The sequence below is a fragment of the Achroia grisella genome, unplaced genomic scaffold (assembly GCF_030625045.1).
Source record: "Achroia grisella isolate CSIRO2021 unplaced genomic scaffold, CSIRO_AGI_Agris_v1 utg2786, whole genome shotgun sequence".
Taxonomy (NCBI): domain Eukaryota; kingdom Metazoa; phylum Arthropoda; class Insecta; order Lepidoptera; family Pyralidae; genus Achroia; species Achroia grisella.
In genome coordinates, this window is record NW_026712766.1 from 1,018,363 (window position 1) to 1,037,982 (window position 19,620).

The 19,620-nt window shown below is 35.8% G+C and overlaps 1 protein-coding gene and 1 non-coding gene across 2 annotated transcripts in view; both read right to left on the reverse strand.

The window, feature by feature from the left end:
• The window catches only part of LOC131843127 (cell adhesion molecule DSCAML1-like), a 283,924-nt gene that overhangs the window by 71,445 nt on the left and 192,859 nt on the right, over nt 1–19,620 (reverse strand). The gene's annotated exons all lie outside the window — the stretch shown is intronic.
• LOC131843155 (U6atac minor spliceosomal RNA) lies at nt 17,523–17,613 on the reverse strand. Its single transcript, XR_009357525.1, has one exon. It is a non-coding gene; the product is annotated as a U6atac minor spliceosomal RNA (small nuclear RNA).

The window sequence follows — 19,620 nt, forward strand, 5'->3', positions numbered from 1 at the left end:
CTGCCCCTACGGCCATCTGTCCTACGAGCTATGTGCCCTGCCCATTGCCACTTCAAAGTCGCAATTCTTCGGGCTATGTCGGTCACTCTGGTTCTTCTGCGGATTATTTTGATACCATTCTGTATCCATTTTGTCTTTTGTCATGGACTATCTTGGGAATTATATATTTTAGATTATTTCTTGAATTTTTTCAATAATTGTAATATAAATAATATTATAATTTTATTACACATAAAACTAGAATTACGATATCAAATAATGTCACTAAGTAAATATAAGCTTACGCGATACAATGTTGCCAGCAACGAAATATCTCTCGAGTATAAGGATCGAGCAAGCAATTAGAGCGTCACAGTCAGTGTTGCCAAATATTAGTATTGCTAAATTAACATTTTATCATTGTTCTCAGTATTCCCCTATGTTATAATTAAAGACGATATAAATGTTTGTTGTTTCCGTGACATATGAGGTCTGTGGGTATGTCTTGTTGTTGATGAAGCGGTATAATATTGTAATGGTAGATCATATACATAGAATATAAGTATATATTATTGTTATGAAATTTATTTTACATATAATAGTAACAATAATACACCCTGGACAGTTAACAACAGATGCAGTTTTTTTGTGTATTATCGTTATGAAATTTGTTTTATAACTAGTTGTTCTTGCGACTTCGTCCGCGTGGAATTTAACTTTATTTTTCTAAAATAGAAGTAGTCTAAGTTACTCTTTATTACGTCAGCTACCGGTCAAAAAAAGTTCCCTCAAAATCGGTCCAGCCATTTCAGAGATTGGCCGGAAGAAACAGACAGACAAAAATTGTAAAAAATGTTATTTTGGTGTATGTACCGTATTTATATTCATATAGTAAAAAACGGTTATTTCAATATTACGAACAGATACTCCAATTTTATTTATATATATATATATAGATATTAACAATAATGAACACATGAACAGTTTACACACCGCCATCTAGTCTCAAAGTAATCCGTTTTTTTGTGTCAGCCAGAATTGTACTCCCGACCATTCGAATAATAATAATCTCAGGACAATTCACACAGCGCCATCGGGACCCAAGTTACGCTAGCTAAAGCTTGTGTTATGGGTACCAGACAACAGATATAAAAACATAGATACATTTTTTTGTAAATACATATAATATACATAGAAAACACTTGATACAAAACAACTGATACAAAAAATCATATTCATGAATACAAAAGTTTCTGCCGTGCGAGGATCGAATCCGCGACCATCGGAAATAAGGCGGTGCGTTAAAACTTTTGGACAATGTTCGCAGGCATTATCCTTGGGTGAAAGAGTGAAGTTGAACCCTTCGTCGGCAGTAAAATTGTACAAACAGACATACATTTATAATTTTACCAACATCTTCAACTCTCATACATTCTTCTGCTCTGTCATCTCTTACCACTTCAGTGTACAAACAAACCACAACTCTCACCGCAGCCTTATGTCTACACATGTATATTTATGATTCCCACCCCTCTTCATCCACCCCTCCAACCCCCCGGTCCAGCATAAGCCGCAGTTCGTTACGGAATAAATTGGCTTGTATCCAAACTCCTTTAGTATTTTTGTCCCGGAAAATAACAATTTTCTTTCCACGTCTTCGGATTGCTCAGTTCGGATTGTAGTTGATTATCATAATAACAAATGTAATTTGATATTTCTACCCATCTATCTTCACGCAAAGACCGCTACGGTATAAGCAGAGATGTTTCGTGTCTGTGTAATGAACTGGTTCAGGTTGCAAACACTGATGAAATTTTTTGTTCTTTGCGATAGCATATGCTGGTAGTCACTCTATTCTCCCAAATTTGAATTTAAATGAATCTGTATTATTGTAAATATGTACAACATTTTAAAAAAACAATACAAGCTGAGTTTCTTGTCAGTTCTTCTTATCTCGATATCATTCCGAACTGACGGTAGATTTGACATATCATAAGAGTCTGTAAGAGACTACATGAATAAAGATATTTTGAATTTTTCAGCCAGCAAGCACCTTGCTTTTGCAGCTTTTGTCTGTTTGTAACATTGAAGTAACCGTTTTTTACTACATGCATATGAATATAGAATAGAATAGAATAGAATAGAATAGAAATCATTTATTCAAATAAACTTACATTGAAGCACTTTTGAATAGTCATTACATTTTTTTAATCTACCGCTCATTCGGAAAGCTGTCTCATCACAAGAAGAACGAGCAAGAAACGTACATACACCAACATAACATTTTTTACAATTTTTGTCTGTCTGTCTGTTTGTTCCGGCTAATCTCTGAAATGGCTGAACCGATTTTGACGGGACTTTTTTTGCAGGTAGCAGATGTAATAATGAGTAACTTAGGCGACATTTATTTTAGAAAATATATTTTAATTTAGAAAAATAAAGTTTAATTTCACGCGGACGAAGTCGCGTGCAGCCATTTCTGTATAAATTTAAAACTACAAATCTATAAATTGTCTGTATACACCAATTACTATTTAGAGATGGTAATTAATATAAACAACACGTGATTGTGTCAATATTGGTTTCAATTTGTTATTACAATAAACATTTTGTTATAACAATGCAAATAAATTGTTAAACAGTTCTGAATATACATTTACGCTCAACGTAGACTAAACAAATAACAAAGATGGCGGGGGGAAAGGAGATTGTTAGTAATGGTCTTATTGCTAGCAATGTACCATGTCAGGTTGTCCAGGCAGTTCTCCTGGAAACCATCGTGATTCCTGGTGAATTAGTCACGATGGGCTAACTGACATGACCTACTCATTTGTCATCCCCCACTGGTGCCCCGCCAGCATAAACCGTTAGCGCAGGCGAGTGCACCATTCCATTATCATCCCATTTCCATTATGGAAACCATCGTGATAAATTCTTGGTGAATTTGTCACGATGGGCTAACTGACATGACTTACTCATTTGTCATCCCCCACTGGTGCCCCGCCAGCATAAATCGTTAGCGCAGGCGGGTGCACCCTTCCATTATCATCCCATTTCCATTATCTTACTGAACACTCTTCACATTATCTTCATTCAAATGAAGATTTTTTTTTTGTATAATTAAACTACTAATAGACAAACTGGCTGTAAACCGTATGAAGTAAGTTTAATTAAGATTTTAATTAATGCAGAAAGGAACAGAATCTTAATAAATATAGCGCGAATGCATGAGACAAGTTATGAAATATATGCACCAAGATAAGACTAAAATATCCTTATACGTCAGTATAATTCACACAGCGCCATCTAGTCCCAATATAAGTAAAGTTTGTTTAATAACAACTAATAGAAACCTATAATATGTTAGGACAATTCACAACAACACACAACAAACAATCATATTCATGAATAGAAATGTTTGTAGCATCGAGGAATTGAACTGGTGACCATTGGAGATAAGGTAAAACTACAGGGGCGTCTAAATGTATGCACAAATACAACATATGTTGTACTTGTGCACTTGTGCAACATATTGCTACATATGTGTATGTGTATGTCTTCTTATTAGATTCTACGGAAACAATAGTTAACATATTTATTAATTTCATTAATATTTATATACATATTATTATATAACTAGTATTTACATAACCTAATTGTACAACTAAGAACCTAAAATTAAAAAGCTGAAAAAAAAATAATATGATGACTAAAATATATTATTAAAAGGGGTCCCTTAATGTTCCGAAGATACTGGCAGCTCTTCGGTCTTCTGTGATGTCGACTAACCTTTTCGTTATTTCTTTGAAAAGTCTTATAGCGCTATGTGTATGTGTATGTGTATGTGTGTACTTGTGCACCATATTACTTTAATGCACAAAAACAACATATGTGTATAAATGCACATATAACTTAACACTTACAATACAACTAACTTAAAATTTGTAAGTATGGATGTTTGGTATTTTTGCACGTAAAAATACTGAACGGATTTTAATGAAACCTTACAGTAATATAGCTTATACACTAGAATAACACATAGGCTATGTTTTATATTGAAATTTAATGTGGAATTGAACTTTATTTTTCTAAAATAAAAGTAGCCTAAATTACACCTTATTATATCAGCTACTTGCCAAAAAAAGTTCCGTCAAAATCGGTCCAGCTATTTCAGAGATTAGCCAGAACAAACAGATAGACAGACAAAAATTCTAAAAAATGTTATTTTGGTGCATGTACAGTATTTATATTCATATGCATGTAGCAAAAACGGTTATTTCAATATTACAAACAGACTCTCCAATTTTATTTATATGAATAAGGAACTGATTTCTCTGTCTACCCTCTAAGGGAAGTGGCGTGAAGGCAGTTTTCGTATGAATTAGACTGTATTTACAAACTGTAGTATCGGTTTCACATTTACGGTTTAATGAACAGATGAAAATCGACAAAACACACGTCCATTCTGAACAACAAAAATTTTGTAAACTCCTCTCAAATGATTTGCGACCTTAAATGAATATACTAAAACACAAACTCCATTGTTACACGAAGTTTGTTTATTAAAAATTTCATTCGCCATAAATTAGGTAGAAAGTCGGGATTTACCAACGACCACTTCAGGGGAGCTTCGTACAGAATGCTCTTACACTTTTAAATTTTTTATTTTTCTTTTTTTTTATTAACTTTTTTTTTGTAATTATGTCCCTAAACGTTAGGCCACGCGGATTGGGGACAGTTAGTGTTTTAAAATAAAACCTTGCCTTCATTACATAGTATAAAGCAAAATAGCTGTCGCTGTTTATCTCTCATCATCATCTGCTTTTTCCTTATCCCATTTATTTGTGGTGGTCGTAATATGTTTTTCGCTTCCATTCATCCCTGCTCGCAGTCATCGCGTTATTCTATACTTCCTTTCTTACCATATCATCTTTCACACAGTCCATCCATCTCTTTTTCGGCCTTCCTCTGCTCTTATAACCATCCACATTCATATGTAACACCTTTCTTAAAATATTATCCTCGTTCCTACGCATTACATGTCCATACCATGATAGATGATTACTCTTCAACCTCTCTGACACCGGTGCCACTTTCATACTTCCTCTAATGTATTCATTCTTTATCTTATCCATTCTTGTCACACCACACATCCACCTCAACATTCTCATTTCAGTTGCATGCAGTCGTCTTTCATCCGTCGCCTTTTCGCTGTCTGTCTCTATGTATGCTTTAATCTTTAAAACTACGCAACGAATTTTGAAGCTGTTTTTTTAATAGAACAGCTTCAAGATCCACGAACTATGGAAAGGGCTATGTTTGGAGTTTCTCTGACGGATCAAATCCGTAACGAAGTAATTCGCTAGAGAACTAGGGTCATCGACATAGCTCCTCGTATTTGCAAGTTGAAGTGGCAGTGGGCTGGTCATATCTGTCGCAGAACCGATGCTCGCTGGAGTAGGCGTGTTCTAGAGTAGAGACCGCGAATTGGCAAACGTAGTGTAGGACGCCCCGCAGCTAGGTGGAGCGACGGCATACGGGTTGCGGGTAAAAACTGGAAGAGAAGGGCTGAAGATCGTGCCCAGTGGTGTGCCTTGGGAGAGGCCTATGTCCAGCAGTGGACTGCAGTGGGCTGATGATGATTAGCAACACTTTAAACGTTTTCATTTGTAGCTACTATTGAAATTAAGTTATAATAATAATAACCCTGGTCAATTCATACAACGCCATCTAGTCCCAAGTTAAACGGAACTCGTATATATATATAACAATAATAATAATGGCCTATGAGTCTGTTCTAGACGATTTATGGTAGTCCGTGAACAGCTCTTTTCGTGGCTATGTAAACTGATACTAGAGTCACATAGCCTACCACAGGCTCGACAAGAGAAAATATTGGCATCAGCCGGAACTGAACCGCCCTCTATCACTCGTCTGCGCCAATCTGATTTATTTGTTGCGAGCTTTTCCCAGTCACGGTGGTCTATTTGAAATGTGGCTATGTCGTGGTTGACGCAATCCTTAAAGCGAAGCAAAGGCCTCCCTACGCCTTTCCTTGCATTTGCTGTCGGTCCGAGCAGAACGTAGATACATTTACAATACAGAGAAAACACCCAGATCGACGCAAAAATCATACTCATAAAGACAAATGTTTGCACCGTGCCAGAAATCGAATCTGCGACCACCTAAATTAAAGCAGTATGCTGAACCTACTGAAATAACTGCTCTGTGGTACGAACTACCTTTTGGGATCAGAAGATATTAACATCGAGACTATTATCATTCGAAAAACAACTTAATTTATACAACTCAAGGTCTAATTACGGATGTGTCGATTATTGTTGAAATTCACTCGTCAGCACATACAGAACTGCTTATACACTTAATGTATGGAGGTCAAGAACTTAACGACGGCTCATGAATAATTCAGGGTGATTCAAAAAAACTTTTGATTCAAAGGTTGCACGAATAAACTCGAGTTCAGATTTCAGGTCGGCACAACACCGGCTCTAGGGACGTATGAAATATTCATGACGATCGTTAGCGACTCTCGCAAAGAATGCGACGGTTACATTAACGGGAGTGTACGTTGTTGTTATTTTCAAATTGAGAACGCATCCAATCTGTTTCGCGCCATTTCCGTATGTTTTTAATACTTTCATAGTTCGTTGGATTCTGACAGGCAAAGAGCACTGTCCATACTGCCTATGGACGTAATTTTTGATATTTTATTAGAATAGAGATAGTCTTTATTAAAAATAACTTTTTTTTTATTCTACCTTTATATATTCGGAACGCAGACTTATTACAAGAAACTAGCATGTTGCTCTTATAATTAATAATGGATGCTGAAATATTGCATCTTTCTGCTCTAATGGTATTCGCTGTAGTGTAATGCCTATTGAATGAAAACAGGACAAGCTAAAAGAGAGGTAAATTTAGGCTGTTCAATGAACGTAATCCAGCAGGAATAAACCAAAATGGTTACTATGACCCCGAGGAGATCACCTGACATGGTACATTGTTAATAACTAGTCCTTTTTACTCCACTAACCCATAAAAAGACTATTAACAAACAAAATGAAATATACATGACGATCGTTAGCGACTCTCGCAAAGAATGCGACGGTTACATTAACGGGAGTGTACGTTGTTGTTATTTTCAAATTGAGAACGCATCCAATCTGTTTCGCGCCATTTCCGTATGTTTTTAATCCTTTCATAATTCGTTGGATTCTGACAGGCAAAGAGCACTGTCCATACTGCCTATGGACATAATTTTTGATATTTTTTAGAATAGAGATAGTCTTTATTAAAAATAACTTTTTTTTTATTCTACCTTTATATATTCGGAAAGCAGACTCATCACAAGAAGAATTAACAAGAAACTAGCATGTTGCTCTTATAATTAATAATGGATGCTGAAATATTGCATCTTCTTGCTCTAATGGTATTCTCTGGAGTGTGATGCCACATTGAATGAAAACAGGACAAGCGAAAAGAGAGGTAAATTTAGGCTGTTCAATGAACGTAATCCAGCAGGAATAAACCAAAATGGTTACTATGACCCCGAGGAGATCACCTGACATGGTACATTGTTAATAACTAGTCCTTTTTACTCCACTAACCCATAAAAAGACTATTAACAAACAAAATTAAATATACATGACGATTGTTAGCGACTCTCGCAAAGAATGCGACGGTTACATTAACGGGAGTGTACGTTGTTGTTATTTTCAAATTGAGAACGCATCCAATCTGTTTCGCGCCATTTCCGTATGTTTTTCATCCTTTCATAATTCGACAGGCAAAGAGCTCTGACCATGCTGCCGAATCACTTATAGAAATTATGTGTTTATATAAGCACTTTTGTATAATTATATTTTTTTTATTCTACCACTCATTCGGAACGCAGACTCATGTTAAGATCAATGAAGCAGTATGTTAAAAAGGTGCATCCTCCTGCTCTATTGGGATATACTGGCGGGGTACCAGTGAATGAAAATAGGATGAGCATGAAGGCAGAGTAGCTAGTTCATCGTGACGAATCCAGCAAAGTAACCTAAATGCTTTCCAGGAGTGACTTCGTAGAGGTCGACCTGACATGGTACATAGTTAACAATTGGTCCACCTGCTCCAAAAAAATCATGAGTATTAACAAACAAAAATGAAATATTAATAACGATCTTAGCGACTCTCGCAAAGAATGCGACGGTAAATTGTTGTTATTTTCAAATTGAGAACGCATCCAATCTGTTTCCCGCCATTTACGTATGCTTTTAATCCTTTCATAATTAATTGGGATTTGACAGGCAAAGAGCTCTGACCATACTGCCTAGTGACAAATATTTTGATAGTATGTAGAAATAGAGAATACATAATACATAATAAATAATAAGAATACATAATAGACCTTATGACGCAGTATCACGGTCTTAGCACCTGTCAGTAGCCCAAAATACCTATTTAAAAAGAATACACCTAAGTTTTATAAACCTTGATACAATTGACTGATTTCAGGTTAGGGTAAAATAAGTTTTACAGGGACGCATGAAATATTCATGACGATCGTTTGCGACTTTCCGCAAAGTATGTCGCGGCTGGACATACAAGTATTAACTAAAATGTTGTTATTTTGATATAAGTAAAACAATACATTCAACCATAGTATACCATATAGTAATTTTTATAGCTGTGACGTGGTCGTGTGGAATGAGTAGTCATGCTCACTAAAATGTCCAGACATGTGGCGGCGTGGTGGGCCGGGTCATTGGGCTCCCTAAAATATGGTCGAGCGCAGTGATGGCTGGCTCATCCGTCATACTCGTGAACGAGTGCTGCTTGTAGGGACTGGTCTGCTCTTATCACTACGACTGATTTAATCTTATTGCATATTTATATTTGACCCAAAAAATTAGTGCTTGTTGGTAGTTTGTATTCACACGTTTCGACTTGTAAATGTAAACTTACAAGGATTATTTAAAAGAGCAACACACAAGTTTCTTGCTCGTTCTTCTTGTGATGAGACAGCTTTCCGAACGAGTGGTAGATAAAAAACAAATTGTTATGACTATTCAAAAGTGCTTAAATTAAGTTTATTTGAATAAATGATTTTCTATTCTATTCTTATTCCCGCCATTAAGACTTTTATTTTAGAAAAATAATGTTACGTTCCAGGCGGACGAAGTCGCGGGAACAGCTAGTTAAGTATATGGAAAATATTAAATATTCTAGATACTCAAATACAAAAAATATTAAATATATAACCAACTGGTTGAGGAACTTAATATGAGTAAATCAGTCGTAGTGATTAGAGCAGACCAGTCCCTACAAGCAGCACCCGTTCACAAGTATGACGGATGAAATCATTCGACCATATTTTCAATATATACAAGTCTGGACATTATAGTAGAGCAAAAAATCAAAACACTAGACTACGTCAAAGCTACTTACAATTGCTATCTGATAGTTATAGTATTCACATTTTACATAAGAATGCATGCGGCAATCAATACAAAAACCGCAGAGGAGAGGAGCAGAGGAATCCCTGCCAGCAGCACTCGTGCACGAGTATGACGGATGAGCCAGCCATCACTGCGCTCGATCATATAGCCCAATGACCCAATTCCCAATGATAACAGAAGAAAAAGAAGTTCTTAATGGCGTTAAATGTAATTCTTCTTACCAATGTTAAAAAAATCAACAAAAAATATTTTTGCTTTATTAAATTCTCTACTGATTTTTTTTAGGAACTTATAACTAACTAGCTACGACTAACTAACTAACTAACTAGCGACTTCGTCCGCGTGAAATTTAACCTAAGTTTAGCCTAAGTTACCCCTTATTACATCAGCTACCTGGCGATAAAAGTCTCGTCAGAATCGGTCCAGTCATTTCAGAGAATAAAATTGTAAAAAATGTTATTTTGGTGCATGTACCATATTTATATTCATATGCATGTAGTAAAAACCGATTATTTATGGTCGAGCGCAGTGATGGCTGGCTCATCCGTCATACTCGTGAACGGGTGCTGCTTGTGTGGACTGGTCTGCTCTAATCACTATGACTTATTTTCTCTTATTAATTGTTTAACCAGTTGTTGTATATTGAATGTTTTTTTTCTATTTTATTATTTCATTGAATTAGTGCTAATCGGTGGTTTGTATTCACACACTTAAACTTAAATTGTAAGTAAGAATAAATTATTTAAAAGAGCAACACACAAGTTTCTTGTTTATTCTTCTTGTGATGAGACAGCATTCCGAATGAGCGGTAGATTAAAAAAAAATGTTATGACTATTCAAAAGTGCTTCAATGTAAGTTTATTTGAAGAAATGGTTTTTTATTCTATTCTTATTCTATTCTTAGCTTTTTATTTAATATTAGAAGCCAAGTGTCTATGACTTGGCTCTCCTCATTTATTGTTAGAAATAGACATCTATAAATAAACTAGCTTTAAAAAAAATCATTTCAGTTTCTTGCCTCTTCTTCTCAATTGAATCTATATACTATACTGGACGGTAGAGAAAAAAATAAAATTATAATATAAAAAAAATTACGTGCTCAGGAACGTCAAATTTTTGGCTAAAATGTCCTACATGAATAAATGATTATTGGATCTGAATATTAGCTATTCATGTTAGGAAATTTACATATAAAAAAGGTAATTTAGAAACTAACGGTATAACGAAATATTTGGACAGCAGAAAGATAATTCTCAACATTAAACCAAATATTCGATAGTGTTAGTATACTCCGTAGGGAAATAAAGTGGATTGGGTAAGCTGTTAGCTTTAAATAGAAAAGCGATAAACATCAAGTTAGTTTAATTCAAAATAGTGATGTCTGTGGACCGAAAAAAATATTTTTTATTTTGTTTCACACAAACTGCCAAATGTCAAAGTTGACTTAAATGCTTGAATAGTTACTTGAGTAAGAAAATAAATCCGTCATAGTTATCATAGCAACCAGTCCATAGAAGCAGCACATGTTCACGAGTATGACGAGTAAGACAGCCATCACTGCACACAACCAAATTTGAGGGAGTCCAATAATGCAACACCACGCCACCGACTGTCTGAACATTTAAGTGAGCAAGACTGATTCCTGACTGAGTGATCAGGACTATTAGTTGTCCTGGTCACTGACTACTAATAAATAACTATACTAAATGAAAGCTGTGATATTCTCATAAGATCCTCATGAAATTTTATATACATATTATTAGAATGAACGAATGGAGAGGGCTATGCTCGGAGTTACTCTGCGTGATCGAATCAGAAATGAGGAGATCCGCAGAAGAACCAGAGTGACCGGCATAGCCCGAAGAATTGCGACTCTGAAGTGGCAATGGGCAGGGCACATAGCTCGTAGGACAGATGGCCATTGGGGCAGTAAAGTCCTCGAGTGGCCACCACGGACCGGAAGACGCAGCGTAGGAAGGCCTCCAGCAAGGTGGACCGACGATCTGGTCAAGATCGCTGGAAGGCATTGGATGCGAGCAGCGCAGGACCGATCGTCGTGGAGATCTTTGGGGGAGGCCTATGTCCAGCAGTGGACGTCTTCCGGGCTGCGATGATGATAATGATTAGAATGAACATAGGATACTTTTTATTAAAAAAGAACAAATATTTTTTATAAACAACATAAAAAGAAACTATCAAAATTTTGCTACTCCAACGCCATCTAGCAACCAGTAATGAGATTATGTAATTTATTCAATGCAAGCTAAGCCGCGGCTAAAAGCTAGTTTTTATATACATTTTCGTATGTGGTCAAAGATTACAGAAACATTAAATAAATAGTGTGGTATGGTTTTTTTTTTCGGACTACTCTAATACTGTTGGCCGTAGCTGGCCTTTACAGCTTCACCGGACGTTAGGGGGCGAGTGCAGATGACACTCCAAACCAAGGAAGGACTTATGGAGCGGCTGAAGGCCAACTCCTACCTGACGGATACGACTTTAGTCTGAGAGCACCACTAGGGGTTCGAACCTCAGCTCAGGCCGTCGTAATTTCGATCCCCGTTTGAATTGGACGGGGGATCGATCGGAGGGGGGCTTAAAATATACTGTTTATGATAGTTCCAAATGTATTATATTAGTTCACTTCGAGCAAACTAGATGGCGCCACAGGTAAATGTAGATGGCGCTATTAAGATTTTTTTGTTTTAATGAGGAAGGTCTTTTTTTTGTTTAATTCCTATCATCCCTACTGAATGGTAGTTTCAATTGGACGGGGAATCGATCGGAGGGGTGAGCGAAGCCGCGGTTAAAAGCTAGTACTAAATGTATACATTAATTATTGCAGTTTAATCTGTAATTGTGCGATGACGTACGCGAAGTGACATATCAACATTGAAGATAAAGTGGGAATGCATGTGTTTGTTGGTTTGCGGTGAGCTCCCAGCGTTCATGTTAGAATTGCTAATGTCGTTTACTGTCGCAGATGAATTGTATTCGTAACCGACTTTATAAAGGAGAAACGTATTTTGTAATTTTTATAAGTTGCTCCTCTGTTAAAGTTGATTTTTAGATATTTTTATATTTTAATCAGGAGAAACACAATTTATGATAATAAAACCTAAAATACCACTACTTAGTGTAGGGACCGATTAAAATTGTAAATATTGGACGCAAAATAAAAATTATGATGATTACAATAACCGATTACTATTAACATCAGGTGAGATTGCGGTTAAACGCGCTCAAATTTTGATATAAAAAAAAATATGTAGTAAAACTATTTATGACTGAAAAATGTATTTAATGGTAAGATGGTAGACAGTGAAGTGACAATTATAAAATTTTGTTTTTATATTTTTGATTATAGAATACAAGAAAACTCGGTTGTCTAGCGGTTTAGTACCCATAACACAAGCTTTAGTTAGCTTAACTTGGGTCTAGATGGCGCTGTGTGAATTGTCCTGAGATTATTATTATTACCATCGACGACGACGACGACCTCGATGGTCTAGCGGTTTAGCACACTGCTTTATGACCGATGGTCGTGGGTTCGATTCCTCGCACGGCACATACATTTGTATTCATGAGTATGATTGTTTGTATCGGTCTGGGTGTTTACTATGTATAATATGCATGTATTTAGAAAAAAAATATCTATGTATTTGTATCAGTTGTCTAGTACCCATAACACAAGCTTTAGTTAGCTTAACTTGGGTCTAGATGGCGCTGAGTGAATTGTCCTGAGATTATTATTATTATTATTACCACCAACGACGACGACGATCTCGATGGTCTAGCGGTTTAGCACACTGCCTTATGACCTATGGTCGCGGGTTCGATTCCTCGTACGGCACATACATTTGTATTCATGACTATGATTGTATCGGTCTGGGTGTTTTCTATGTATAATATACATGTATTTAGAAAAAAAATATCTATGTATTTGTATCAGTTGTCTAGTACCCATAACACAAAAATATCTAGATGTATTTATTACCATCGACGACGACGACGACCTCGATGGTCTAGCGGTTTAGCACACTGCCTTATGACCGATGGTCGTGGGTTCGATTCCTCGCACGGCACATACATTTGTATTCATGACTATGATTGTATCGGTCTGGGTGTTTTTTATGTATAATATGCATGTATTTAGAAAAAAAATATCTATGTATTTGTATCAGTTGTCTAGTACCCATAACACAAGCTTTAGCTAGCTAAACTTGGGTCTAGATGGCGCTGTGTGAATTGTCCTGAGGTTATCATTATTATTATTATTATCAAAAGAGTTTTCTCAACACAATCTTCTTCTCCCCACCTGCTACTAGTATAAAATGAAAAGTAACCCTATACTAACGGTGATGTTATCAACAGAAAATAGTGAAGTTCCAACTGTTAATTACGCAAAAAACGTATCAGTTAATCCGGAATATTCCGGTAGCATCCGGAAAAGATTACCCGTTAGTTACGCATCTATTTCGAATCGCTCCCCGATAGACAGACGTATTACCCGCTCTGATAATTAGATAGATGTTTCTGTTCCGAGATAAGAGGAGTCTGTGCTGCGTCACTGCGTGTGATTGGCAGAACATCGTTCGGTTTGTCGATTGTTAATTCTCTTTAGGGTAAATACTTATCTGCGATATCTTATCTTACTTAAATGAATATTTGGTATTTTAAGTTCAAACCCTTTTTTTAGTTGCTCTCAATGAAAATTATTAAATTGCTCTACTGCATAGTCTTTCTAATATTATAAACGCGAAAGTATGTGAGTATGAATGGAAGGATAGTAGTTTTTTACTCTTTCACACAAAAATTACGTAACGTACCAAATTTTATATAACTACGTTTTCATTTCTGGTAATAGCTAGAAATCCCCATTTAGCTATTACTTTACAGTAATATATTAGAATACTACAGGCGTGGTAGACTACGCGTTAATTTGTCCCCTTAGGGATGAAATTTATCATAATCCTTTCTTAGGGAATGCCTACCTCATAGTAGCTTTATGCATGCAAAGTTTCAACCCGATCGGTTCAAATTGACAAAGTTTTATGCAAACTTTCCTCCCCTATTTTATCCCCTTGGGGGTAGAATTAATCAAAATCCTTTCTTAACGGATGCCTACGTCATAACATCTACTTGCATTGCAAATTTCAGCAGGATCCGTCCAGTGGTTTAGGCTGTGCGTTGATAGATCACTATGTCAGTCAGTCACCTTTGAGTTATATATATTTAGATAATATGTAGGCTATAATTTAAAAATATATTATATAAATTGGGCGAAATATAATGATAAATCTAGTAAGTGTAATACAAACCAAGTTGCGTCGGTCAGCCAGTATTTAACAAGATCGGTTATTATTCACATCCCTAACGGAAATACAACGCGTGAAATATTAGCAACGGGACAGCGTACAACGAGATTGGACACGTCACGACACAGCGGGACAGGGGACGACGTTAGCGGTCATTGCATTAAGTATTTAGTGAAGTTACCCCGCCGCGCCGCGCCAGCCTGCGGTGCGGACATGCGAGTTAAAATTTTAAACCAACTTTCCAACAAACAAACGAACTCGGAGGCAAACTTTTTATGACATTAAACCGATAAGTTATATACCCTTGTTCATTATAATAATATATATAATACTTCCATAATATTTAACAAACTAAACCCGCGATTTGGTCTGCGTGGAATTAAACTTTTCTGTTTCATTTCTTAAACAATATAATTATTATACATGTATATATTTGATAATCAGTAACTTATGAAAATATTAGCAACGGGACAGCGTACAACGAGATTGGACACGTCACGACACAGCGGGACAGGGGTCAATATATTAAGTATTTAGTGAAGTTACCCCGCCGCGCCGCGCCCAGTTAAAATTTTAAACCAACTTTCCAACAAACAAACGAACTCGGAGGTAAACTTTTTATGACATTAAACCGATAAGTTATATACCCTTGTTCATTATAATAATATATATAATATTTAACAAACTAAACCCGCGACTTCCTCTGCGCGGAATTAAACTTTTCTTTTTCATTTATTAAACAATATAATTATATTATACATGTATATATTTGATAATCAGTAACTTATGCTACATTTTATTGCAACGTGTGAAATATTAGCAACGGGAGCGTACAATGAGATTGGACACGTCACGACACAGCGGGACAGGGGTCAATGTATTAAGTATTTAGTGAAGTTGCCCCGCCGCGCCGCGCCAGCTTGCGGTGCGGACATGCGAGTTAAAATTTTAAACCAACTTTCCAACAAACAAACGAACTCGGAGGCAAACTTTTTATGACATTAAACCGATAAGTTATATACCCTTGTTCATTATAATAATATATATAATATTTAACAAACTAAATCCGCAACTTCGTCTGCGTGGAATTAAACTTTCTTTTTCATTTCTTAAACAATATAATTATATTATACATGTATATATTTGATAATCAGTAACTTATGCTACATTTAAATGCAACGTGTGAAATATTAGCAACGGGAGCGTACAATGAGATTGGACACGTCACGACACAGCGGGACAGGGGTCAATGTATTAAGTATTTAGTGAAGTGGCCCCGCCGCGCCGCGCATTATTATATTGCGGACATGCCAGTTAAAATTTTAAACCAACTTTCCAACAAACAAACGAACTCGGAGGCAAACTTTTTATGACATTGAACTGATAAGTTATAAACCTTTGTTTATTATAATCATTACATAGTATAAAATAAAGTCGCTGTCACTGTCTGTCCGTCGCTATGTATGCTTAAATCTTTAAAACTACTCAACATATTTTGAAGCAGTTTTTTTAATAGATAGTGATTTAAGAGGAAGGTAAGGAAAAAATTGTGTATGTGTTATTCTGATGCATAAGCTATATTATTGTAAAGTTTCACCAAAATTGTATCATGTATGTATTAAAAAATGTATCTATATATTTATGTCAGTTGTCTAGTATCCATAACACAAGCGCTGCTTACCTTGGGTGTAGATGGCGCTGTGTTAATTGTCCTGAGATATTATATTATTGTTTATTATCTACTCGGCCCGAACATACACCCTTGTGTCCGGTAGCTTGTAAACTATTATATAACCTTGCAAAATTTCACACAACTCCGTCCGTGCAATTTTCGAAAAAAATCGGTATAAAGTTTTTACTTCACATATAAATATAATGATCTGTAATTGGATAATATTCTAAACAATAAAATTAATACATCAAACAATATTAAGTTATTAATTTGATAATTTAATTAATTACGGGGTAACTTGTAAATTTTCCAACGCAAAATATAATAATTAATTCATTTATATATTAAACTACGTTTAATTACGCATCAGAAAGTAATTAACTGCGAAAATAATGAAAATGTATATATCTATTTGTGTTTTGTTTTACTAATAGAATAACATTTTATTGTGATGAGTCTGCATTCTGAATTACTCATTTAAATCTCTTCTGAATAGAATAAAATAGAATAGAAAATTATTTATTGAAATAAACATAATTTAAGCACTTTTAAATAGTCACAATTTTTTTTCTACCGCTCGTTCGGAAAGCTGTCTCATCACAAGAAGAACGAGCAAGAAACTTTTTGCTCTTTTAAATAATCCTTGCAAGTTTACATTTACAAGTCGAAACGTGTGAATACAAACTACCAACCAGCACTAATTTATTTGGCTCAAATATAAATATACAATAAGATTAAATCAGTCGTAATGATAATAGCAGACCAGTCGCTACAAGCAGCACTCTGCGAATGCGAGCGCATGTCGAAAATATTGTTTTACTAGAATTAATAAAATAACATTTATTTAATAGACCAAAATTCAAGTTTCTAAATCATTTTTCTTGTGATGAGTTTGCATTCTGTATGTAGAAAATATCTAACGTAAAATTCATAGCGATGACAATATTTTTTTTTTCTAACTTGGGAAAATCCTCATGAAGTCCCGCCCACCCCGGGGGAGGTAGACCGATACTGCCGGACTCTTACCTACCGGCTAAAAACCCCAAGGTGTTCCTTCTTGACCTTATGTCTGGGTTACGGGTATGCGTAAGGAATCATGTGGTCAAGTTGTGCCTTAACCAGTATGTGGGTTCCATCCTTGTCAAGAGGAGTGCTAACCGTCTCTCCTTTCAATAGACACTGACAATATTATCTGATTGAACAAAGATTAAGTGCGTAGCGGTTTCTATGTTGATTATCGCATGCCTAATACTTGTCAATGAGAGGAAGAGGATTGTTAGTACTGTGGACCCCATTACTAGCAATGTACCATGTCAGGTTGACCTCCACGCGGTTTCTCCTGGAAACCATCGTGGTAAATTTCTGGTAAATATGTCACGATGGGCTAACTGACCTGACCTCATGTTCATCTGATCAAGATCCACTGGTGCCCCGCCAGCGTAAGCCGTTAGAGAATGTGAATCTATTTAAAACAACATTTATTTAAAAGAGCAATTCACAAGTTACTTGCTCTATCTTCTTGAAGACTCTGCATTCTGAATGAGTGGTAGAATAAAAAAAAGCCTATTCAAAAGTGCTCCGAACTAAATTTGATATGCCATAAGAGTCTGTAATAGACCTACATGTGTAAAAATATTTTGAATTTGCTAATTTTAAGTTTATTACAATAAAGATTATTTCTATATCTAATAAACAAAAAGAAAATAACAACGATAAATTAGGTAGATATACTATTTTGTTTATTGTAAACTAACTACCCACCCCGGCTTCGCGTGGGAGAACATATATTATACTTATTAACCTTCCTTTTGAATCACTAGCAGCTGGTCTTTACAGCTTCACTGGACGATAGGGGTACGTGTAGATGACACTCCAAACCCGCAGAAGGATTTACAGAGCGGCTGAAGGCCAACTCTCGAACAGATAAGACTTTGGTTTGAGGGCACCGCTAGGGGTTCGAACCTCGGCTCAGGCCGTCGTAATTTCGATCCCCGTTTGAACTTGACGGGGGTTCGATCGGAGGGAAGAAAGGTAAATCTTTATTCACCATAAAATTATTCGTATTAAAACTGATACAAATACATAGATATACATACAATTATATATAGAAAACACCCAGACCGATACAAACAATCATACTCATGAAATTATGTTTAAATTTAAGTTTATTTGAATAAATTTTCTATTATATTCTAATAAATTAAGTAAATGAATACCAAATTGAAATTAAGCATAAAAATGTAAGCTGCTTAGAGGCTGAAAAACGTAATGTGTTTGGCCGTTACGTTTGTTTGTATTGTTAGGTCTTTCATGCTCTTTAGATACCTAAGAATACGTTTAGCGGCTTTCCAGTGGACTCCCTCGTAACTGTATTACTATTATATATATACAATAATTATAATGTTTTAATAAACATACATTCTAAACTGAAATACCATCCTGATCATCTGGATGAATGGCGGTCTTCCACAGTACGGTTTTCTAGAAACTTTTTGCCCCGCACAACCACATTGTGGAATCACCTTCCAGCAATGGTATTTCCGAACCGATACGATATTGAAACCTTCAAGAAAAGAGCTTATTCCTTTTTAAAAGGCCGACAACGTACTTGCAATTCCCCTGGTGTTGCGGGTGCTCATGGGCGGCGGTAATCACTTACCATCAGGTGAGCCGCATGCTCGTTTGTCCCCTGTGTTATATAAAAAAAAAAACATTCGCACCCAACACCCTTCCATACACACACACACACACATACGTCATTTACAGTAGAAACAAATTCTTAATATAATAATAAATAACCCATGAAGAGCATGATCTCCTATCAAAAGTATTTAATTATGCTTACAAGGAAATCCCAGCCCTGGCTTATGAAAATATATAAATAAGAATATAAAATAACATAACATAACAACATGGTTGTTATGTTATGTTAAAAAATCTTAGTTAAATTTTTTTTTTTAAACTTTACAAATATTTTCCTCTCCCCTCTTAAGGAGAGGAGATGGCGACTTACCCCCGGCGGAAGCACAGTCGGCTGGGGTTCAGGGCCCCAGGGAGAGAAACCGGTGTACAATGCGGGCAGAATCTAAACTTATTATTATTATTATTTTCATTTACTATTACTGTATAGATATAAGTTATTGAAGTCGCTTTAATTCTAAATTAATTATTACAATAATAGATACGA